This window comes from Brienomyrus brachyistius, chromosome 9 (assembly GCF_023856365.1).
Source record: "Brienomyrus brachyistius isolate T26 chromosome 9, BBRACH_0.4, whole genome shotgun sequence".
Classification (NCBI taxonomy): domain Eukaryota; kingdom Metazoa; phylum Chordata; class Actinopteri; order Osteoglossiformes; family Mormyridae; genus Brienomyrus; species Brienomyrus brachyistius.
This window is the reverse complement of record NC_064541.1, coordinates 25,048,618-25,070,911: the sequence shown is the minus strand read 5'-3', so window position 1 is coordinate 25,070,911 and position 22,294 is coordinate 25,048,618.

The following is a 22,294-nucleotide window of genomic DNA, read 5'->3' as shown; positions in this document are numbered from 1 at the left end:
ATGTTCTCCGTGTGCTGTGTGGATTTGCTCCAAATACCCAGGTTATACCCCGCAGTCCAAAACCATGCCGCTAAGCTAATTGGTACCTCTAAATTGTCCGCAGTGTGTGATGGTGTGTTTTTGCACAGTGATGGACTGGCATCTTATACCATGTGGTTCAACGGAGAAGCTCCAGCATGTTCAGATCAGCCCAGATGAGTACTTAAGATGTGCTATATTTTATACTCAACTAGCTTGGTGAAACTATGTATCCACCTCTGACCCACACAAAACTACAAAACTGCCTCTGACATCCTTTAACTGAAATACTGAAATCCATGACATAAGAGGAATTATCAGAATACTTCCTTAAATTAGTAATTACGGTGAAAAACAGCTTGTGAGCATAGTTAGAGATCCTAGTTCCTGGTGTAGCATCCTATGGAAATGGATCTTCTGTCCTTTCTAAACCAGTCTTTGAAATATAGTGCGATTAAGTTTTTGTTCCTTCAAACAAGCTGTTTTATATTTAGCCAAGCTTTTCCCAGAACTTTGGCGAATTTTATATAAAGACGGGGCTTCTACTGGTGTGGTGCTGAGGCTAACCGCTGTTCCCCAACATACCTCCCTGCTGGCCTCATATTAGGTTTAATCTCATTAGTGCTAATAAACAACTAAGCTTAGATCCTGTTGGATATATATATTGCATCAACTCAACTCCCAGCAAAAGTAACAGTAAAATTTCATGTCACGTCACCACCTCCCCTCAGCAATCTTTTTCATCATCATCCATCCATCACTGGAACCACATAATCACAACTGGGGTCGCAGGGGGGACTGGAGCCTATTCCCGGGAACAATGGACGTAGGCAGGAAACAACTCTGGGCAGCTGCCAACACACTGCAGGGCACATACACTCACCCATGAGCCTATCCTGCACTCTTTTAGACCATATGAGGAAACCGGAGCCCCCAGCGGAAACCCACGCGAACATGGGGAGAGCATGCAAACTCTACACAGAATGGACCCGGGACCCAACCCAGGACCTTCTTGCTGTGAGGCAACAGTGCTACCCACTGCGCCAGCCTCATCGTACAATCATTTTATTACAATACTGAATCCTAGATTTCATTTATAACTGGGAAATTCTGTTCTCCCATTTGCCTTCATTAAGGAAAACGCTGAGTGCAGCAGGTAAGAAGTAACCCCCGAAGGACCAGAGCGAAGCTCTGCGTAGTGCTAAATTGGAGACCTATCACCCTGCAGTGGAGAAGCAAGGACAGATGGCTGGGAGCCGTCCGTAAGGCTCAGACAGCGGTGTGTGAGAAGGAGCCGTCCGTTAGGCTCCGACAGCGGCGTGCGAGAAGGAGCCGTCCGTAAGGCTCAGACAGAGGCGTGCGAGAAGGAGCCGTCCGTAAGGCTCAGACAGCAGAGTGTGAGAAGGAACTGTCCGTAAGGCTCAGACAGAGGCGTGCGAGAAGGAGCCGTCCGTAAGGCTCAGACAGAGGCGTACGAGAAGGAGCCGTCCGTAAGGCTCAGACAGAGGCGTGCGAGAAGGAGCCGTCCGTAAGGCTCAGACAGAGGCGTACGAGAAGGAGCCGTCCGTAAGGCTCAGACAGCGGCGTGCGAGAAGGAGCCGTCCGTAAGGCTCAGACAGAGGCGTACGAGAAGGAGCCGTCCGTAAGGCTCAGACAGTGGCGTGCGAGAAGGAGCCGTCCGTAAGGCTCAGACAGAGGCGTGCGAGAAGGAGCCGTCCGTAAGGCTCAGACAGCGGCGTGCGAGAAGGAGCCGTCCGTAAGGCTCAGACAGCGGAGTGTGAGAAGGAGCCGTCCGTAAGGCTCAGACAGCGGAGTGTGAGAAGGAGCCGTCCGTAAGGCTCAGACAGAGGCGTGCGAGAAGGAGCCGTCCGTAAGGCTCAGACAGCGGCGTGCGAGAAGGAGCCGTCCGTAAGGCTCAGACAGCGGCGTGCGAGAAGGAGCCGTCCGTAAGGCTCAGACAGCGGCGTGCGAGAAGGAGCCGTCCGTAAGGCTCAGACAGCGGCGTGCAAGAGGGAGCCGTCCGTAAGGCTCAGACAGAGGCGTGCGAGAAGGAGCCGTCCGTAAGGCTCAGAAAGAGGCGCGCGAGAAGGAGCCGTCCGTAAGGCTCAGACAGCGGCGTGCGAGAAGGAGCCATCCGTAAGGCTCAGACAGCGGCATGCGAGAAGGAGCCGTCCTTAAGGCTCAGACAGAGGCGTGTGAGAAGGAGCCGTCCGTAAGGCTCAGACAGCGGCGTGCGAGAAGGAGCCGTCCGTAAGGCTCAGACAGCGGAGTGCGAGAAGGAGCCGTCCGTAAGGCTCAGACAGCGGAGTGCGAGAAGGAGCCGTCCGTAAGGCTCAGACAGAGGCATGCGAGAAGGAGCCGTCCGTAAGGCTCAGACAGAGGCGTGCGAGAAGGAGCCGTCCGTAAGGCTCAGAAAGAGGCGTGCGAGAAGGAACCGTCCGTAAGGCTCAGACAGCGGCGTGCGAGAAGGAGCCGTCCGTAAGGCTCAGACAGAGGCGTGCGAGAAGGAGCCGTCCGTAAGGCTCAGACAGAGGCGTGCGAGAAGGAGCCGTCCGTAAGGCTCAGACAGAGGCGTGCGAGAAGGAGCCGTCCGTAAGGCTCAGAAAGAGGCGTGCGAGAAGGAGCCGTCCGTAAGGCTCAGACAGAGGCGTGCGAGAAGGAGCCGTCCGTAAGGCTCAGACAGAGGCGTGCGAGAAGGAGCCGTCCGTAAGGCTCAGACAGCGGAGTGCGAGAAGGAGCCGTCCTTAAGGCTCAGACAGAGGCGTGTGAGAAGGAGCCGTCCGTAAGGCTCAGACAGCGGCGTGCGAGAAGGAGCCGTCCATAAGGCTCAGACAGTGGCGTGCGAGAAGGAGCCGTCCGTAAGGCTCAGACAGTGGCGTGCGAGAAGGAGCCGTCCGTAAGGCTCAGACAGTGGCGTGCGAGAAGGAGCCGTCCGTAAGGCTCAGACAGCGGAGTGCGAGAAGGAGCCGTCCGTAAGGCTCTGACAGAGGCGTGCGAGAAGGAGCCGTCCGTAAGGCTCAGACAGCGGAGTGCGAGAAGGAGCCGTCCGTAAGGCTCAGACAGAGGCGTGCGAGAAGGAGCCGTCCGTAAGGCTCAGACAGCGGAGTGCGAGAAGGAGCCGTCCGTAAGGCTCTGACAGAGGCGTGTGAGAAGGAGCCGTCCGTAAGTCTCAGACAGCGGAGTGTGAGAAGGAGCCGTCCGTAAGGCTCAGACAGCGGAGTGCGAGAAGGAGCCGTCCGTAAGTCTCAGACAGCGGAGTGCGAGAAGGAGCCGTCCGTAAGGCTCAGACAGCGGAGTGCGAGAAGGAGCCGTCCGTAAGGCTCAGACAGAGGCGTGTGAGAAGGAGCCGTCCGTAAGGCTCAGACAGAGGCGTGTGAGAAGGAGCCGTCTGTAAGGCTCAGACAGCGGCGTGTGAGAAGGAGCCGTCCGTAAGGCTCAGACAGAGGCGTGCGAGAAGGAGCCGTCCGTAAGTCTCAGACAGAGGCGTGTGAGAAGGAGCCGTCCGTAAGGCTCAGAAAGAGGCGTGTGAGAAGGAGCCGTCCGTAAGGCTCAGAAAGAGGCGTGCGAGAAGGAGCCGTCCGTAAGGCTCAGACAGCGGCGTGTGAGAAGGAGCCGTCCGTAAGGCTCAGAAAGAGGTGTGTGAGAAGGAGCCGTCCGTAAGGCTCAGACAGCGGCGTGCGAGAAGGAGCCGTCCGTAAGGCTCAGAAAGAGGCGTGTGAGAAGGAGCCGTCCGTAAGGCTCAGACAGCGGCGTGCGAGAAGGAGCCGTCCGTAAGGCTCAGACAGCGGCGTGTGAGAAGGAGCCGTCCGTAAGGCTCAGACAGCGGTGTGTAAGATGGAGCTTGAGTTGTCCATGGTGCTGAAATTAGGACATGGTGTGCCTTTGTCAGAGCTGTGTATTGTTCTGAAATCTGGAGATTAGAATGGGAACAACTCCCCAATACCTCACTGATATATTCCCCCCAGAGAGGTCCGCAAACCACAAATAATCTCTCAGACAATATCACACCAATACCATCCTGATCCCTCATTCTCATGTGAAGTCAATTTGTATACCATCCCAAAAGAAGAATGTCAACAATGACCTACAATTATTTATTAGTTCAGTTATCAAAATTTGCTTATTTAAAGATTTAAATTTATTTAACTGATTATATTCTTATTCACACATGCTACTTGAAATCTCATGTGAACAACTGTCAGCATTAATTTTGTGAAATCCAGCTGAAGTTAATGTGAAGTGAATAATATATTCATAAACCAGCTGTTTGTAGAAGTTATTTATATATGTTTTATATTAATATCTTTGAGTTAAATAAATGGATTCTTATCACGATCGGTGAAAGCGGGTAAGGCGTACGGGCAGGCGAGCGGGCAGAAAGCAGGCAAGTGCGCCTAAGTCGGGGGAAAGGGATTTTAATTACGGACGGGCAGGACAGATCACGGGTACTGACGCTCACAAACATCAATAACAGACAAGGGAAAGAGGTAAGACCAGGACTTAAAATAGGACAGGACTAATCAAAGTAATCAGACACAGCTGGGTACGATCAGGGAAGCACACGTGGGTAATCGGGGCGTGGCACACACGAGGAGCGGACGAGCCGGGCATGACAGTCCTTATGTATATTGCAGATTAAGTAAGTCTGAATATTATTTAAATGAATAAATTGCAAAACAAATTCATAAGTAAGCTTTGGAAACTGTTTGAAATTTCACATACATTTACAAGATGACTTCTGTCTTTAAATGTACAACTGTGATATCTGTTCTAAAGCCATTTTATTTAGCATATTATACAGTACCGAATAAACAGTACCTGGAGTAGATTACAGCTTTACCTCTTTCCTATAATGCAATGGACCTGACCAATGGCAGCTCACTGCTGTATAGTGATGCAGAAACATGTGCTGTCCTTGAAGGATGTTTGTCAGTAGAAAGCAACCAGTTAAACGGCAAATTAAATGAAACATCAGGCAAACTGATCTGGAGACCATACTGAGTAGCTCAAAAACATATTCAGTGTTAGATGGTATTTATCCATTCATTTTCTGTGTTGGCTTGTTCTATTCAAGGTCATGGGGTCTGGAGCCTATCTCAGAAGCTAAAGGCAGGGAACCACCCAGGAACGGTTGCCAACCCGTTACAGGATACACACCATGTACACCTACGGACAATTTAGGTAAATATACAATTCAACTCAAGTTTACTTTAGCATGTTTTTGGATTTTTGGGGGGGAGGGACTGGAATAACTAGGGGAAAGCCCACAGCGACACGTGGAGCCAGGGTGGAGACCCGAACTCCAGTCCCAAAGGTGTGAGCAACGATGCTCATTAGTGGGCCACTGTGCTGCCCTTAAAGGGCATTTACTTTCTAGTAAATCATATTACATGCTTATTAATCATTCACTTAGAAGAGTAGAACCACATATTAGTTACAAAGCTGAGCCCCATGCTATAATCATGCTGGATGTCCATGTCTAACTGGGAAGGATAACTGTAAAGACCCCTAGATCACAGCACCCTTTGCTAAAGAGGCTTAAATAACTGCAGCTCAGGCATGCTTGGGCTGTTCAGTATTTGTGGCAGAACACAATAGGTCTATAACCAAGTTCATGATGGCAGATGGTGGCCAAAAGACCCTGTGAGTGGTTATGGGACATGGAATCAGCATCATCAGATGTGCAGGTCTCACATTTAGTGCTCACACACATAGTTTGGGTGAGACTTTTACTTAAGGATAGAGGCGATATTTACAGTTCATTTTATAACTAATATTTACCAGTTCATGTAAGGTTTATGTTTAATTACAGTCAACAGCAACAGTTTGTGACTTGTAAAAGCTCGACTTATTAAAAAGTCTCTTCAATGGGACTTTCATAAAAAAACACTTTAATTAATCCCACAGCAAATTATTAACAGAAAATGTGTCTGTTACTAACAGCAGAATCAAGAAAAGTCAAATAATTGGACATCTGGTGTGTCACAATTGACCTTCATTGGGGACCAGGCAGGGAGAGCGTAATGGTGTGTGAAGGTGGGATTCCAAGCTCCTCCCACACCTCAGCTACATTCAATATGATGGCAAAAGGAAACAAATCAAACACCCAATGCCTGTACAATAACACAAACCAACCAGAAAATGTGTTACAGTAACACCTTAAGGATAAACACATCTCAGCGAGTCGGCACCTGTCGTTCTATGCTCTCACTTCCAGAGTGTCTGCAGTAATCAGAATGAAGTGTGTCTATTGGCATGAATGAGCCTGTGCCCTCTAGCCCTTTTCTGAGTGGTAGCTCTGAGGAGTGGTGATATGAAAAAAGAAAGAGCTGTAAAGAGGACACCGGGCAGGCTGGAGACGATTGTAGGTCAGTCAGGAAACAATGAGAATTACAGGCTATACAGGCACATTGGAGACAAAATGGGCTGATTCAAACTCATGAGAGAAGCTTTAACACTGAGCTCTGAGCACCGCACCGCATGCTGTTGGAAAACTGTTCAACAGACACATTTTATTAAATATTATTTCCTAAAGGGCAGCATGATGCTTCAGTGGAAAGCGGCAGAGTTTCTTCACATCTCCAATGGTTCATGTCCCTCCTGCTCTCTGTGTCTGTGGAGTTTGTATATTCTCCCTGTTTCTCTGAGTACTCTGGTTTCCTTAGCAACCAAACAAGACATGCAGTTATGATAATTGGCATCTATAAATTGCTCATAGAGTCTGTGTGTGTATATGTGTGTGTTTGTATCTTTCCAAAGACCCCAACCAGGGTGTGATCAGCTGCCTGGGTAGGGTGACCACCTAATCCATGTCAGGAGGGACACTATGAGCTCAGATGGGGTTTGTAAACTACTGTTTCAACCATTTCAATGAAAGGGACCTGGATTTAACCTAAACACTGAGATCTCGCTGTGTGCTTATTGGTCAGTTTCCTATAATCCTGCATGTGTCTCTAATGTTAATGTGAAATGGCTGGATGAGTCTTTCAATCAAGAAAACAATGCAGTAAAAGTACAAGATGAATCAACAATTTACACAGGAGCCTTTCAGTTTTAAAGTAGTTCGTAAAACCCAAAGTAGACCATAGTGTCCCACCTGAAATAGATTAGGTAATTGTCCTAGGCCTGGGATAGGCTCCAAATGACCCTGACCATAAGTGATTAGAAGATGGGTGGGTGGACTGTTCCCCTGCAAGGTGGACTCCTACCATGGTTATATAGAGGAAGACCAGGCTGGACAGAATCATGGCAGTATATTGCTGTTTATGTGTAAACAGGTTTTCATTCTGAATAGTGACTGAACACTGCAGGAAGTTGTATCCATTAATATTCACAGGGGAAATTAAGATGCAAACAGCGGTAACATCCCAGGAGAGCAGTTGTTTTTGAGATGCCATGTTTTGGGATCCACCATGTATGGCATTAACAATCATACCGCATTCAAATGCTTAGATTAGGCATATTAGCTGTTCTAATGCTTAGTCAAACAAATAAGTGAACCTCTTGACCCTGTCTGTGAAGCGTATGTGTTCAGTTACAGCTTCTTGATTCACTGTTTGGAAAAGCAGGGTGTTTGCATTAGGAAGAAGGAGTACCTAATGAGCTGAGAGCCATGTACAAATGTCAATGCAATGTTTCATATATGTACTGCCAGAGGTGGGAATTTCAGGTCCAGAAGGTAAAAATCCAGACCAAGATTTTGTTTCAGCCTACCAATTCAGCCTAAAGAGTCACAGTTACAGAGTACTCAACTTCTCATTGGTCTGGATTTTTGCTTTTTGGACCCGAAATTTCCACCTTTGTGCCGCTATGCTCATTCAGTATCTACTTCTGACTGGGGACATGGTGGCCACAGTGTGAAGATGAAGTGATGGACGATTACTTGATGTACAATCTAATGGTAGCAAGCAGAAAAGAAACCCAGTAACGCCTCCTAGAGCACAGGAGGGGAATGAGCTAATGGCTTAAGGAGTTCCAGGATATTGTGGAAAGGTTATGATGGGGTTGGTAATGATGTGCATAAGTTTTGCCAATGCCCGCTTCTCTGCCATTACCTCCTTTGAGTCCACGTTGAGCTGAAACACTGATAAGTGTTTCTCATGCACTTATAACTACCTGAGCTATAGAAGGCCCCAGCTGGCCTCAAATAGTACATCTCTAGTGAGCTTCTGATGTTGTTGAAATGCCAGTTGGAGCCTACCACCTCCACTGAAAACGTAATGCTGATAATATACTGTAATATAATGTAATGTTTAATGATGGATCTACTGTAGACTTCAAATGTAAAAGCACAGATTTTCTGCAGTTCTAAGAATTACTCACCAACAAGCTTGCGACCATTTACACAAAACAAGAACTTTGATGCTACCCATCTTTCATCATCACACTTTTGGAACCGACTTTGACATTTGAAGAAGAGGATAAATGTATCCAATTTGTATTACTCTGGGCTTGTTTTTTATTTAGTATGCTTCAAAGAGGTTCTTTTCAGACTTCCTGTCTCTTAAGAGCTCCTATCAGTCAGTTTATCAATAATGCATCCGTGAGCTGGGACTGGGGCTTGCTCGTCTTTTGTGCGAGCTTTCGGGAGATGCTTCCCCAAGCTCCTTTCATGAAGCCCTGTAGAGGGAATAGTTTTTTACTTAAAAAACCTGATGAACATCATGCCCGCTAACCTGATGCTGTCAGTTGAATGACAAATGTGAATCTTAATACCAAAATCCCATTTAATATAAATGATAATATTGAGGGTGATTAATTTTACCTGCTGCTCATATGCATGTTTCTTTTACGTTAATCTTGCTTGTTTCGTGACCCTCACACACACGCTTTGATTTTGTGCTTTTCCATGATGTGTGAAGTGTTTTCATGGTGCTGCTAATTGCTCAGTTTATCTCACCGTTATGTGTTCTCAAAGTGCTTTGTTGGTTGTACTGGCATGCACTGTAGGATGTCCCTTGCGTTTGACCCTTTGCATCATGGGATACACCATGACCCTGTACTGAATAAGCAGTTATAGGGAGACAGATGAAGGGATGGTTAGATGTTCTATTGACTGGCAATATCTTTGTCCACTGTCTCCCTTATGCCCTGAAAAGGAAAATGCCCCCAAAACAGTCCTTGGGCCTGCTCCCCTGATCCCATTGTCGCACAGTTTTACCCTCAGGCTGTAAAATCAAACCACATTCGGCATTTTTATATGCCATGCAACACAAACCAAACTTCCCCATGACACTCTGTGACACAGGGGAGAGGGCTGCCTCCCAGCTCTACACACCATGACTGAAACAATGGGGCTGCTGGTGAAGCTCACAATGTATCGAATTACAGCAGAAAACAACATTGATTTCCACTGTGACAGTTACTTGACATTAACCAGCCTATTTTTCACATGACTTTTACTAAGGTCTGTTACATTCAGTTTCACACACACACTCCACCTACACAGACACAAACACAGGTGAACACACTTCACCTACACAGACACGGGCAAACACACACCACCTACACAGACACAGGCGAACACACTCCATCTACACAGACACAGGCGAACACACTTCATCTATACATACACAGGCGAACACTCCACCTTCCACCTGCAAAGACACGGGTAAACACACTCCACATGCACAAACACATACACAGGCGAACACACTCCAGCTACACAGACACGCCCAAATAAGCAATGAACCATCATTACACATTCCCACATGCTTCTGACTGCATACACACACCATCATTACACATTCCCACATGCTTCTGACTGCATACACACCATCATTACACATTCCCACATGCTTCTGACTGCATACACACACCATCATTACACATTCCCACATGCTTCTGACTGCATACACACACCATCATTACACATTCCCACATGCTTCTGACTGCATACACACACCATCATTACACATTCCCACATGCTTCTGACTGCATACACACACCATCATTACACATTCCCACATGCTTCTGACTGCATACACACACCATCATTACACATTCCCACATGCTTCTGACTGCATACACACACCATCATTACAAACTCCCACATGTACACATTCAGTCTCAGGCAGTCAAAGAAAATGTTTAAAGTGATTTAAAATGTTGTATCTGTGCAGTAAGTATATATTTGCTCAGAAATTTAACATTAGAATTTAACATTTTTATATATGTGCAAATGAATAGAATACAAGAACACAACAGAAGACAATAAAAAGTAACAGTAATTCCTTCTCTTTAGCAAAAAGTTACTATAATTTTGTTGGATGGCTTTAAGAACACTGCATTGGTTCCCAAACCTCTCTTCAGGGGCACTCCAGCCATTCCATGTATTTTTTAAATTTCACCAATAGCTCATTTAATTAATTAATCTGTTAAATAACTCAGTGAGGCACTGAATAATGAGACATGCTTTGCTAGTCCTCTAGTTAACAAATGCAGATGTATATTGGACAGTAACTGCAAACACTTGGATGGTTTTAAGAGAGACTTTGGCTAACACAATGGCAATGCTAACACACCTTGGCGACCTAAGACAGTAACTGTACATCATCATCACGCACACACACACACATATAGGCCTGCAGTTACAAGAACATTCCTGCACATATGTACATATAACTGCCTTTCTCTCTCACACACATCGACACATTCCATGTAAGTTTTGCCATCATAAACTGGGTCCTGAATGAGCAGATTCCTTATTTTCATTCACGCAACTTTCCATTACTTACCATTATTAAATGTCTGGCCATTTTTAAATGTAGCCATATTTAATCACATAATTTTAATTTAAATTTGTATATTTAATAAATTCACTTTGTAGCTGACCAACTTAATTCTCACTTTAAATTCAAGTTGCAGGTGAGAATATTAAACACTCATGATCAGTGGCTTCTGAGAAACACTAATATTTCATCAGGTGTTTAATGAGGCTTGCATCATTTCAAAACACCATATGGGCAGTACTTTGAAATGTAAATTAGACGGAAGAGGGATACAACCTCGTTCCATATCTATGTACACATTAGCATACATGCTAACTATGGAGAGCAGATATGCTATAAATATTTATTATTGAATTGATTAATTAGTCACCATGATAGCATTACTTAACCCATTAAGAAGGGTTCATATGTGCAGCACAGTGCTGACGTATATTAATCACAATGCTTTTAGTCAGTTTTGCACTGGTTTTACATATACTACAGACAGCACTCAAATATGCAACACAAACCAGCAAAGATGGCTTCATTAAGCAGTACTCACCCACAGCAAATCCCACTATTAGTACTCACTCTGAGTACATCACACCTTGAGCAGTTCTCACCCACAGCAAATCCCACTCTCAGTACTCACTCTGAGTACATCACACCTTGAGCAGTACTCACCCAGAATAAATCTCACCTTGACCAGTAAGTTTGTCACAGGACACTTGAAACACTGTTCTGCTAATAATGTCTCCCAGAAGGTATAGCTAAATAAAGCTCAATATAGCTTTATACTAAAATTTAAGACAAGAAAATATTTTAGATACCTCCCTGCAGGTAGACAGAATAATAATCTATATAAAGCTTTGTGTTTATATATATTCACACCAGATTTGACTGTCCTTGCTGTATATCCCAGATTAAGTTCAATTTCTTGCTTACTCCGAGGATCATTTAGCCTTGGGAAAGAAAGACAGCAATGATAGAGAGCATCTGCGGGTTCCTGACCTTTCTAAGTGATGCCTATTATTTCAATCAACATCAACTGGCCATACAGCAGCTAACACTCAAGACGAGATAGGAGACTTGGGGTGCGATGGCATCTCAGAAGGCAGCCTTTGCCAGCTGAGGCACTCAGGAGGTCCTTCTCACATCTCGTTCTGGTTTCCTGATCCCAGCTGCAGATTCATTCACTTTCTCCGCACATAGCTTTTCGACGTATTTATAAATAACTCCATAATCAAGTGCCATTTATATATAGTAAACCAAATCTATGTCATAGTGCACAATAATTTAACCTTTTGTCATGGGTTCTCATTTACAAAGGTTTTAAAATAGAAAAGTATGCCACTGTAAAGACAACACAATGGATCAACAACAAATGAGCTGTTTCCTCACATTTGTATTTGTATCTTATCTCTTGGCTTACTGTAAGCATTCCAATATTCCAGTGGGTTGTTTGGTCATAGGTCAGAATATGCTTGAGTGACTTCCAATGAACTGAAGATCTGTGTAGAGTATACCCTTAAACATAGACTGATAAAGGTATAATGGCTCAGTGGACAGTCACACCCATACTTCCATGGTTGGATTTTTGAGTTTGTGTGCTCTCTTCATGTTGCATTGGAAAACAATTTTTTCCTAGGTACAAATCATCATCTCCTGATGAGTACGCACGAATTGACACGTTACCCACGGCAGCGGGGGTGCCCACGCCAGGTACCACCAGGACATGTGGGAAGGCAGAGAGCATGGATGGTCAAAACATGTATTGACACATAAATGGACAAGCACAGTAGATAAAAATGACATGTACAGCAGCACCAGCAGTCATAGTGTGTTAGGTTGCAGGTAAGCTAAACTGAAGTAATGGGTCTTCAGTCGAGATTTAAAGACTGAGACCGAAGTCGGCATCCCGAACATAGACTGATTAACCATCCCACAATATAGGGGCCCTCTAGCAGACTGCTTTACCACCCACTGTCACTTTATATGTGGAACGACAAGAAAATCTGCATTCTGTGATCTAAGTGGACGATGTGGCTTGTAAACTTGAAATAATTCTGTCAGGTAGGCAGGAGTTAGACCTTTAAGTGCCTTATAAGTAAGTAGGAGAACGTTGACGTCAGCTCTAAACCAGACAGGAAGCCAGTGCAGGGAACTAAGAACAGGGGTTATGTGTTCAAACTAGGAGGAGGAGTGCCTGATGGCTGGACCTCCATCCATGGGGCCTAGCTGGGTATGACCATGAAAACATGGGTCTGACCGCCTGTGGGTGGACCACCAGCAGGGGGAGCCGTGGGGGCCAGGTACAATGTAGATTGGGTGATCTCATTTTGCAGGAAGATAATATGTTTTTGAATAGAATGTACAATTTTCCTGCAGTTTTAAAAACGTAAGGAGAAATGTCAGGCAATGGTGAAAAAATGTAAGCAAGCATGGCCTTGACCAAAATTTACAAAAACCACTTTTTTTGTAGACTTGTAAGTTTATAATTTTCTTCCCTGCAAGTTGAATCCCAGAAAATGTTGGGGGTATCTGAGTAGCAATTTTCAATGCCTGGACCGACACATCATATACAACACAGAGGTAGTGTTTTGCAAAAAAAATAAACAAAAAAAAACAGAAGTATGTCTGTCATTTTTCATCTTTTATTTAATATTCAGAAACAAAACCAAAAAGCATGTTGTGAACTTTATTTTCTGGGAGTTTTTCAAAAGCTTTCCAGTAATTTTCTGTAAATTAGTGTGTGAGGATTAATGATATGTGAGGTTTGAATGGGACACAGCAATTGCATATAATTTTATGGCATTATGACATTTTAGTGGGATGAATTCATTCAGCAGGATGCTGCTTTTCAGGCAAAAAAAACAGACTGGCTACCTTCGTTTGCAACAATGCTAGATTAGCGATCTGTGATGCATGCAGCATGATTTATTTCGGGAAGATTTATATGGTTTGCAGCTTTATGGTGATTATACAGGATTGATGGACCTTATCAGCTGAGATAGCTAACTTAAGCAAACTTATGGTGTCAGGTTATCAGCATAATATTGATAGAAAGTTGGCATTAAAAATATATGTAAAGAAAACAGGGTAAAAAAAGACTTTCCTGATAGAAACAGAGAGAAAACTTACAGCTAATACCCTGTACTGCAATGGCTAAAATGGACTTTAAAGCAGTATACCTTTAAAGGGACAAAACCTATGTATCTGATTGAAAACAGAGGTAAACTGAATGAATACCAAACAATGAACAGAGTGGGGGGCAAAACTTCCACAGTCATTGGTCATTCATGGGATCACTGTTGTGGGAATCTCCACGGAGTTAACCTGAAGAGAAGGGGTCGGTGGCCTCATCTGCTCGAACGAAAATCCAATCTAAATGCAAAACAGCACATTGATAATGGGCACCTGGGCTACAGCTAGACTGCGAACAAGTCACTTAGATATATATCCCAAATGTAATAACGTATAACATCTGAAAACAAAAAAGAAATGCTTCACCAGCGGCAAAGTTTCCTGCTATTTAGAGCTTAATTTGTCTCTAAGCTACCCATTAGGTTGCTCCCTAATCTCCAGTACACTACAGTCACATGACTGACTGTGTCTATATTTCACGTTCACGGGTTCTGGAATCATATCCTGCCTGTGGGTATGGCTGGGACTAAAATATCTACAACCGTTACGGCCAGTGCAGCAGAGTGTTAACAATGATCAGCTTAGAGGGCAGGCATCAGAATGCAAAACTCCCCATATAATGTAAATCGTGCCTGGATCATACTATGTTTTAAACATGGACTTCTATAGAAATATTATATCATTATTTTGATTGGTTATTTTAAAAAGCAGAATTATTGTATTGTTAGCATATGCATAAATAGAGATGGACATAACTGGCACACAAATATGCATTCATGGCATAAAGGTTAAAATGCTCAGTAATTCCTTGACGAAATTCGGACTTACCGCGCATTTTAACCTTTATACCACAAATGCATACTTGCATACCAGTTATGTCAATCACTGTACAGAAACATCCCAAAGTTAAGTAGAGGAGCACAAGAGTCTACCTCAGAGGCAGCTGTCAGGGGACCCGATCTGTGGCTTCAGCAACTAGCCCATTGAGGAGCTGTGATGGTGCTGATGTTCCATCAGTGGGGGGGGACATGCCTGGCACTGAGCCAGAGTAGTTTGCAGTGTCCGATATCCTGTCCGTACGTGTGCCACCACCAATGTTCTTTATTCTCCAACACTAAAATCAAATTGCTACTTTCTTGCTATTTGCTAAGATTTTTTTTTTTTTTTTTTGCTCTCAATAAGATGTGACAGTTCAGATCGGCGAGTTGAGCCCGGGGTAGTTAAAGGATAATTGCTCCATAAGTGGAGCACAGGAAGCTGGGAACGTCAATAGCTGTGTGCTGTGATGGGAATCAGCACACTTGGCGAGCGATCTGCTGCACACAGGCCTGCTGTAATGGCTGTATCGGGCACCCTCACACACTCAGAAAGAGGGAACAGATGAGGGACACCTGCCGAGACCCTGCCCCCTACCACTCGACAGGAAGCACCATCTCCCTTGATTGCACCAGAACAAGTCAAATGCAGTAGATGATACTATGGGGAAATAAGGCATTTCCAACGATAACCGGTACATTTGCGGTACATTGAAAGGAAGTTTTGGGTTTCAAGTTGATTATGAATTTAAAATGATTCTGATAATAGTTTACATTAAAACGTTTATGCATTTAATATCTTGTTAACCTCCATTTTATATTTACAGTTACTTTGACTCTTTTTTTATTACTTTGACATTAAGGTTAATGACTAATGTTATTGTTCATTATTATTTCTTGTTTATTTGTTGTTGTCCAGCATTACTATTGCCCCAAACACACATCTAGCAAAAACAACATTAGAGCCATTTCTGTTAAAGTAAGTTAGAAAAGAGATGAACAAAAAAAATAGTCGTGTTATTGTCAAAACCAAAATTTTGTGTGACGTGTCCGCAAGCTAATAAAACCCTTAGGATTTTAGAGCGTGAGTCTAACGCAAGTGTCAGGGGACGCAGCTGATCAGGTGAAGCCAAAGAAGTACAGAAAACAGAAGGATGGGAAGAAGGGAAAAGAGATGCAGAAGGAATGGGGAAGAGAAAAAATGGAACTGTATTTCACACACGCAAGACAGATTTGTTTAGCACGGTTTAACTTGAAACTGCTAACAGAGTAACTGTAGATTTAATTCCGATTTTACTCAGGCAACGCAATGTAATATAAATGGGCTTTATAATAGAATTTATCAGGCTCTGTAAAATACATTTTTACAAAGTCTAATTACTGCTCTGCTCCCCCTGAACTGACATGACTATTATCTGTGTTAATAAATGTAACACTGGTCAATAAATTGATGGAACAGCATGTGGGGAGAAAATTAAAGGAGGCGACTTTAATTTATGATGATGCTACCAGAAATAGACCAAGCTAAGTGCCGAGCAGAATGTATTCATTCGCGAAGTCATCTCTGATACCATCCTTCTGATTTATGTAATTAGAACTGGCCTTCAGCAGAAACAACAACAAGAACAACTGAAGCTAATGATACAGTTTAGGAGATCCAAGTGTAAGAAATGTGCCCCTAAATGTCTTCTCCAAATTCAAGCTCCTTCCCATCACCAAGCACCTCACATGGTCTGCCAGTTCAAAGTAGCACAACAATGTTTCTATTTCTTAAGGAGGTTAAAGAGAGTCTGTCTGCCTCAACAACTGCAGGTAAACATTTACCAGTGCACTACCAAGAGTATCCTGACCTACTGTAACACAGGTCTATACACCAGCTGTTCTGCTGCTGATCGGAAAGCCCTGCGGCGAGTCATTAAGGCAGTCGAACAGAACATTGGACTAAAGTTGACAGACATGGAGGACATCAGTACTGTCACAGACCCAACTCAGCCTGGCCGTGGCCTGTGGTATCTGGTAAAAGATACAGAAACATAAAAAGCCCTCTGGACTCAACTCAGAAAGAGCTTCTTCCCCAGAGCTCTGCCTGCTGTCGCTAGCATCCTACCGCTATTAATGGCATGATGCCATTCCCTCATCCTGCAAAGCCATTCCAGCAACTGAGCTCCAACTGTGCACTCAGGGCCAGCTCTCCCTTTTCAGGGACCCCACCCAGGAAGCCGATGAACAAATGCAGGTAATTCGAGAGCCCTATAGGCAACCGCCTGTTCAGCCTATACCTAAAGCCTATACCTAAAGCCAGACTTGGCTGCGCTCCATTGCTACTGTATTATATTGTTGTTCTGCAATATCTACTGTTAAGTACATATTGTACATCTTGATTTTACATTCTTTGTCCATTGTCTGTTACTGCACTTTCTGTCTTGATTGTACATTCTTTGTCCATTGTCTGTTACTGCACTTATCATATTAATTGTACAATCTTTGTCCATTGTCTGTTACTGCACTTTCTGTCTTGATTGTACATTCTTTGTCCATTGTCTGTTTCTGCACTTTACTCTGTCCAGTACTCTGTCAGTATATTACTTAAGGCTACTTGTTTTGTCCAGGGATTTATTGTTTATACCCTTGAATTTTGCATCATCTCAATTGTAATGCAACACTAATGCGTAATACAGTCCTACTGTATCAAGCATGCAAGTGTTATAAAATGTCATCATTATATAAGTGTTAAATATTATAATTTCAGCCTTCCTGATTTTTTTTTTGTTTTTTCGCAATAACAATGAAAAAAGATCTTGATCCTTAACTTGATGTTACTGCTTTCAGAATGACTATATTTCACTAATTGGAGCCCAACAAAAACGTGAAAGTAATTATTGTTGCACTTATGCAGTACTCTAAATGCTTCATCTTCACTATCAAATATTAAGTAACATAAAATATTGCATGCCTGGTAACAGACATAAAGAATTTAATCATTAATAAACTTGTTTCATTTGACTGAAATCCATTTACTAAATGTTTACTAGCTGTTCACTGTTTACAAACTTGCTATTCATTTAAAAAGGCTTTTTAGAACAATTTACAGGACTATAATAATAATGAGAATGAAACAGTCGTGTTTGTAAAAGAGACCTCCTTTGTAAACCCCTTTACCTGCACTCATTTGCAGCATATAGATTTAAACGATTTAAAACGTTGTCGAGATAGCAGCCAAATAGAATCTAATTTACAAAACAAATGAGTGGCATGAATGTACCCGACTGGAGGTTCTGGTGTCTAATGCTCAGCATTCAGTGGAAATGGTGCAGTAGTGGTTAAACTTCCCAGTTCTCCTGAGCTGCATACAGTTTTACATAATTGGCTAAATGGGCCGACTTAACAAGCACGCGATAAACTCTCTATTGTATCAGACTTTGGAAAAGTGGGAGAAAGGAAAACATTTATTATTCCTGTGCATTCAAGCATCAAGTCAAAGAGAACAATTCAATGTTTTATTCCACTTCCACCAAAGCAACTTCAAGCAATCGTGCACAAGCATCTAATGTTGTCTTGTCTGGTCCAGTGAATTAAGAAAGTGATGAAATGAGAAGCCTGTTGATTTTTTGGAAAAACTAACACACAATATGGAAAACCGAAGTAGTTTTAGTGCTGCTGTGGCAATTTGAAAATCATTTTGTTACAAATGTGGACAGTGGAAAGTTGTACATTGTTTATTCATAAACCAGTCAGATTAACTTTAAACTCATAAAGTTCCGTGTAGTACAAGGGAAAGAGTGAAATTAGCATTAAGGGGCTTATATTAAGTATAAACATTTATATTAAGTATTGACGTTTCTATTAAAGGGAAGACAGTATCGGCATTTGTGTGAAGATTTCTTGTTCAAACAGCCTTTGCACTAGTTTCACTAACTACTACTATCATTTACCCAAACAAAAGGTGACTGATTGGAGAAAAGAACAGATAATTATGGCCATCAACTATGAGACACATAAAAAAATCTGAAAATAATCTGTTCTACAAAGTCCCTATTTGTAACTCATTTTTACGACCATGTTGTTTTGAGTAATCCAGGCCTAAGCTTCCTTCTTCATGCTTTTTTAGAGGAAAGCTTATTGGTTCTTCTGCTGCTTTTGACCTTTCACCCCACCTTCTACCCAATTCCCTGAAAAGGCGGTTCACCTTGCATGAGGTTAGTAATTTAAAATGACTTTTTAGAACAATTTACAGGACTGTAATAATAATGAGAATGAAACAGTCATGTTTGCAAAAGAGACCTCCTTTGTAAACTCCTTTGAATAGCAGTGAATAACAAGAGGAGTACTGGCACCTGGTACTCAATAAAAAGGGGAGTACTGGCAACTGGCAGTGAATAACAAGGGGAGTACTGGGACCTGGTAGTTAATAACAAGGGGAGTACTGGCAGCTGGCAGTGAATAACAAGGGGAGTACTGGCAACTGGCAGTGAATAACAAGGGGGGTACCGGCACCTCGTACTCAATAACAAGGGGAGCACTGGCACTGACTTTATCATTATGCACATGTACACATGGTAATTTTACAGTCAGTAGTGCATTTGCACTTGAGTGCTGTTGAAATACAGCAATGAAGTTGTATATTATATTTGAAGTTGCAAATTACATTACGTTCTGTGACAAGAATCAAATAATCCACATAATTAAATTGAATTTCCATAGTAACGTCAGTTCTCTTAAATTCACAGTGACAGCATACCTAATAACATAACTGCCACATTACTAAGAGCATACATTCACAGATACTTGAGGAATGTAGATAAGTTGTACAGTACGTGACTTCCTTTTTTGTTGACCTTCCACAGAAATATGTGAGCAAGTTCAGGTTTATTTTAACAAACATAATGATAAACAACTAACAATGATAGAGATCTGGGTACAAATGGTGAAATAATTCAAGGGATTGACCAATTGCCATCCAGGACATTACGTTGACATATGACACTGATTTGCAGTTGTGCAGAGAAATGGATCATCACATTGAAATCATAGTAATTTGAGTATTATGAGTGCTGATAAAACATTAAATAAAACTAGCATTTCACACATGACAGAAAATTTAGCTTAAACATATTGCTGAAACTGCCTGGTGTTATGGATGGAGTGGGAATTTATTAAGTGTTTTGGTTGCTTCAGATATGGCAGTGTAGCTTAGGAATAAAAACTGCTTTAAACGCATGGAAACACAAAGCCCCCAGGCGGAGAAATCAAAGATCCACTAAGCACCATGTAGCCAATTGGAAGCACTCAATTATACAGCTGTGGATGTAAAAAACTCTAAGAACTTATCAAAGCAATGGGGTCATTCCTGGTCGGGGGGCATCTCTGAGGGGATACTATATTGCCTGCTTTGCTTGCAAACTGAAAATCATAAAATCCAAGTAAAACTTTAAATCCAAAAAAGACTGCATGACTGATCAGAAAACCAGCCATTTTGGTTAAAAACCTTGTTGGTGCTAAAATCCTATCAGGTTGGCACTGTCTGTCCTGAACCACTGAGTAACAGGGCTCTGCAGTCCCAAATAGTACAGAAAAGCAGGACGTTTTATAGCTTCTGAAGTTCTATTAAGTTATATGATTCATGATATAAACTAGTCTGAAAATATACAATAAATCACATGTTCCAACCACTATTCCCAGGAAGGGTCAAAGGCACATTGGATGGGTTGCCCCACAACAACAACACCAACAATAATAAGGAGGAATTATTATTATTATTATTATTATTATTATTAGTAGTAGTAGTAGTAGTAGTAGTAGTAGTAGTAGTAGTAGTAGTCTGGACATTATTTATTTATAGAGGGAAAAAATTGTGATTTCATTCTCTGTCATCTTATCGTATTGTCTTGAGTGCTTCTTGTGAATGACCTATCAGTGAACTTTAAGCAAAGTTTTATTAAGTTGATGTTAGTGTGTCTGATTTTTTAGAAGTGGTTACTTTAAGAATGACACACTGTAACATTCAAAATGTCATATTACTGGGCTTAGCAGTATATATATACACTACTCACAATAAGTTAGGGATATTGTAATGTACAGGAGTGCTTTTCCAATTTGCTCTGAATATTAATGAAATATGTAAAAGTTCCCTTTGATATTACTAATAATGTAGAGAAGAAACAGCATTGTCATTAGCTTAATATTTATTACCCCAAAAATTTTGACAATAACAGGGACAGCCCCAAATAACAAAAATTGACAATGTCAGTAGTGGGTGTTTCCTCCATTTGCCGCAATGATAGCTTGACAGCAGCATCTCATGCTCCTCACTAGCCTCATGATGTTGTCCTGAGGCAACGTGTTCCACTCTTGCACAAGTGCTACACGCAGTTCTGCCAGGTCACGTGGGGGTGGGGTACGATCATCCAGTCTCTGCTTCAATTGGTCCCAGACGTGCTCTATGGGGTTCAGGTCAAGGGACATTGATGGCCATACCATGAGGCACTCCAACTTCCTGAAGTCGAGCCGTGACAATTCTGCCACGATGTGGTGGAGCATTATCATCCATGAACAGAAAGTTGGGGGTGTGCTGATGGAATTGGGGGATGATGATGGGTTCAATGATGTCTCTGAGGTAAGAACGTGCAGTGACTGAGCCATGGACAATAACCAAATCTGTTTCGCGCTGACTAGTGATGCCTGCCCAGACTGTTGCACCTCCTTCACCAAAGCAAACCCTGGGGACCATGTTGACCTCAGCGTATCGCTCTCCTCGCCGTCTCCAGCAACGCTGACGGCCATCATTTCTGTGCAAGGTGACCCGACACTCATCAGTGAACAGGACGGTAGACCACTGCTGCATTGTCCATTGTGCCCACTGCAAACGTTCACAGTGGTGTCTTGGTGTCAGTCGAGTCACCTGCAATGGCCATCTGGCATTCAAGCCAAAGCGGTGGAGTCGGTTGCGAATGGTTTGTCTGGAAACCGTAGTACCCCGCGCATCTCGCAAATGGGCCTGCAACTGTGTGGCCGTTGCATAATGATGTCTGAGTGCAGTGGTCCTTAGGTACTGGTCATCGTTGCGGTCTGTGAGGGCTCCACTCCTGGGTCTGTCCTGAACTCTGCCAGTAGTTCTGTGTCTTGATGCAAGTCTGCTGATGACACTTTGAGACACACCAAGTTCACGAGCAACATCTGACTGCCTGCCACCGACCCGAAGGCGCCATGGTCAGGTGGCGCCGGTCGTCCGTTAAGTGACGTCGTGTGTTCATGGCTGTTTGACCGATGAACTTGGAATGACTTGCTGACAATACCAGGTTTTTATCCCCACAGACTGTTGAAATTGATGCCACATTGAAAAAGGTTGTGTTGTGGCATTGGCCCCAATAAGGCACACCTGTACACAGTGAGACCATTACATGGAAAACACAAGATGAGGTGTGTCTATCACCCCAATACATTGCCTCCCTATCCCAAAAATGTCTGAAGTGTAACAAACACCGTATGCATGACATCCACTGAGTCTCTCACAATATCCCTAACTTATTGTGAGTAGTGTATATATAAAACTGTCAGATAATTAGCTTATAGAATGACTGCTTTCTGTTGCAATAGAACTTGTTTATTAAA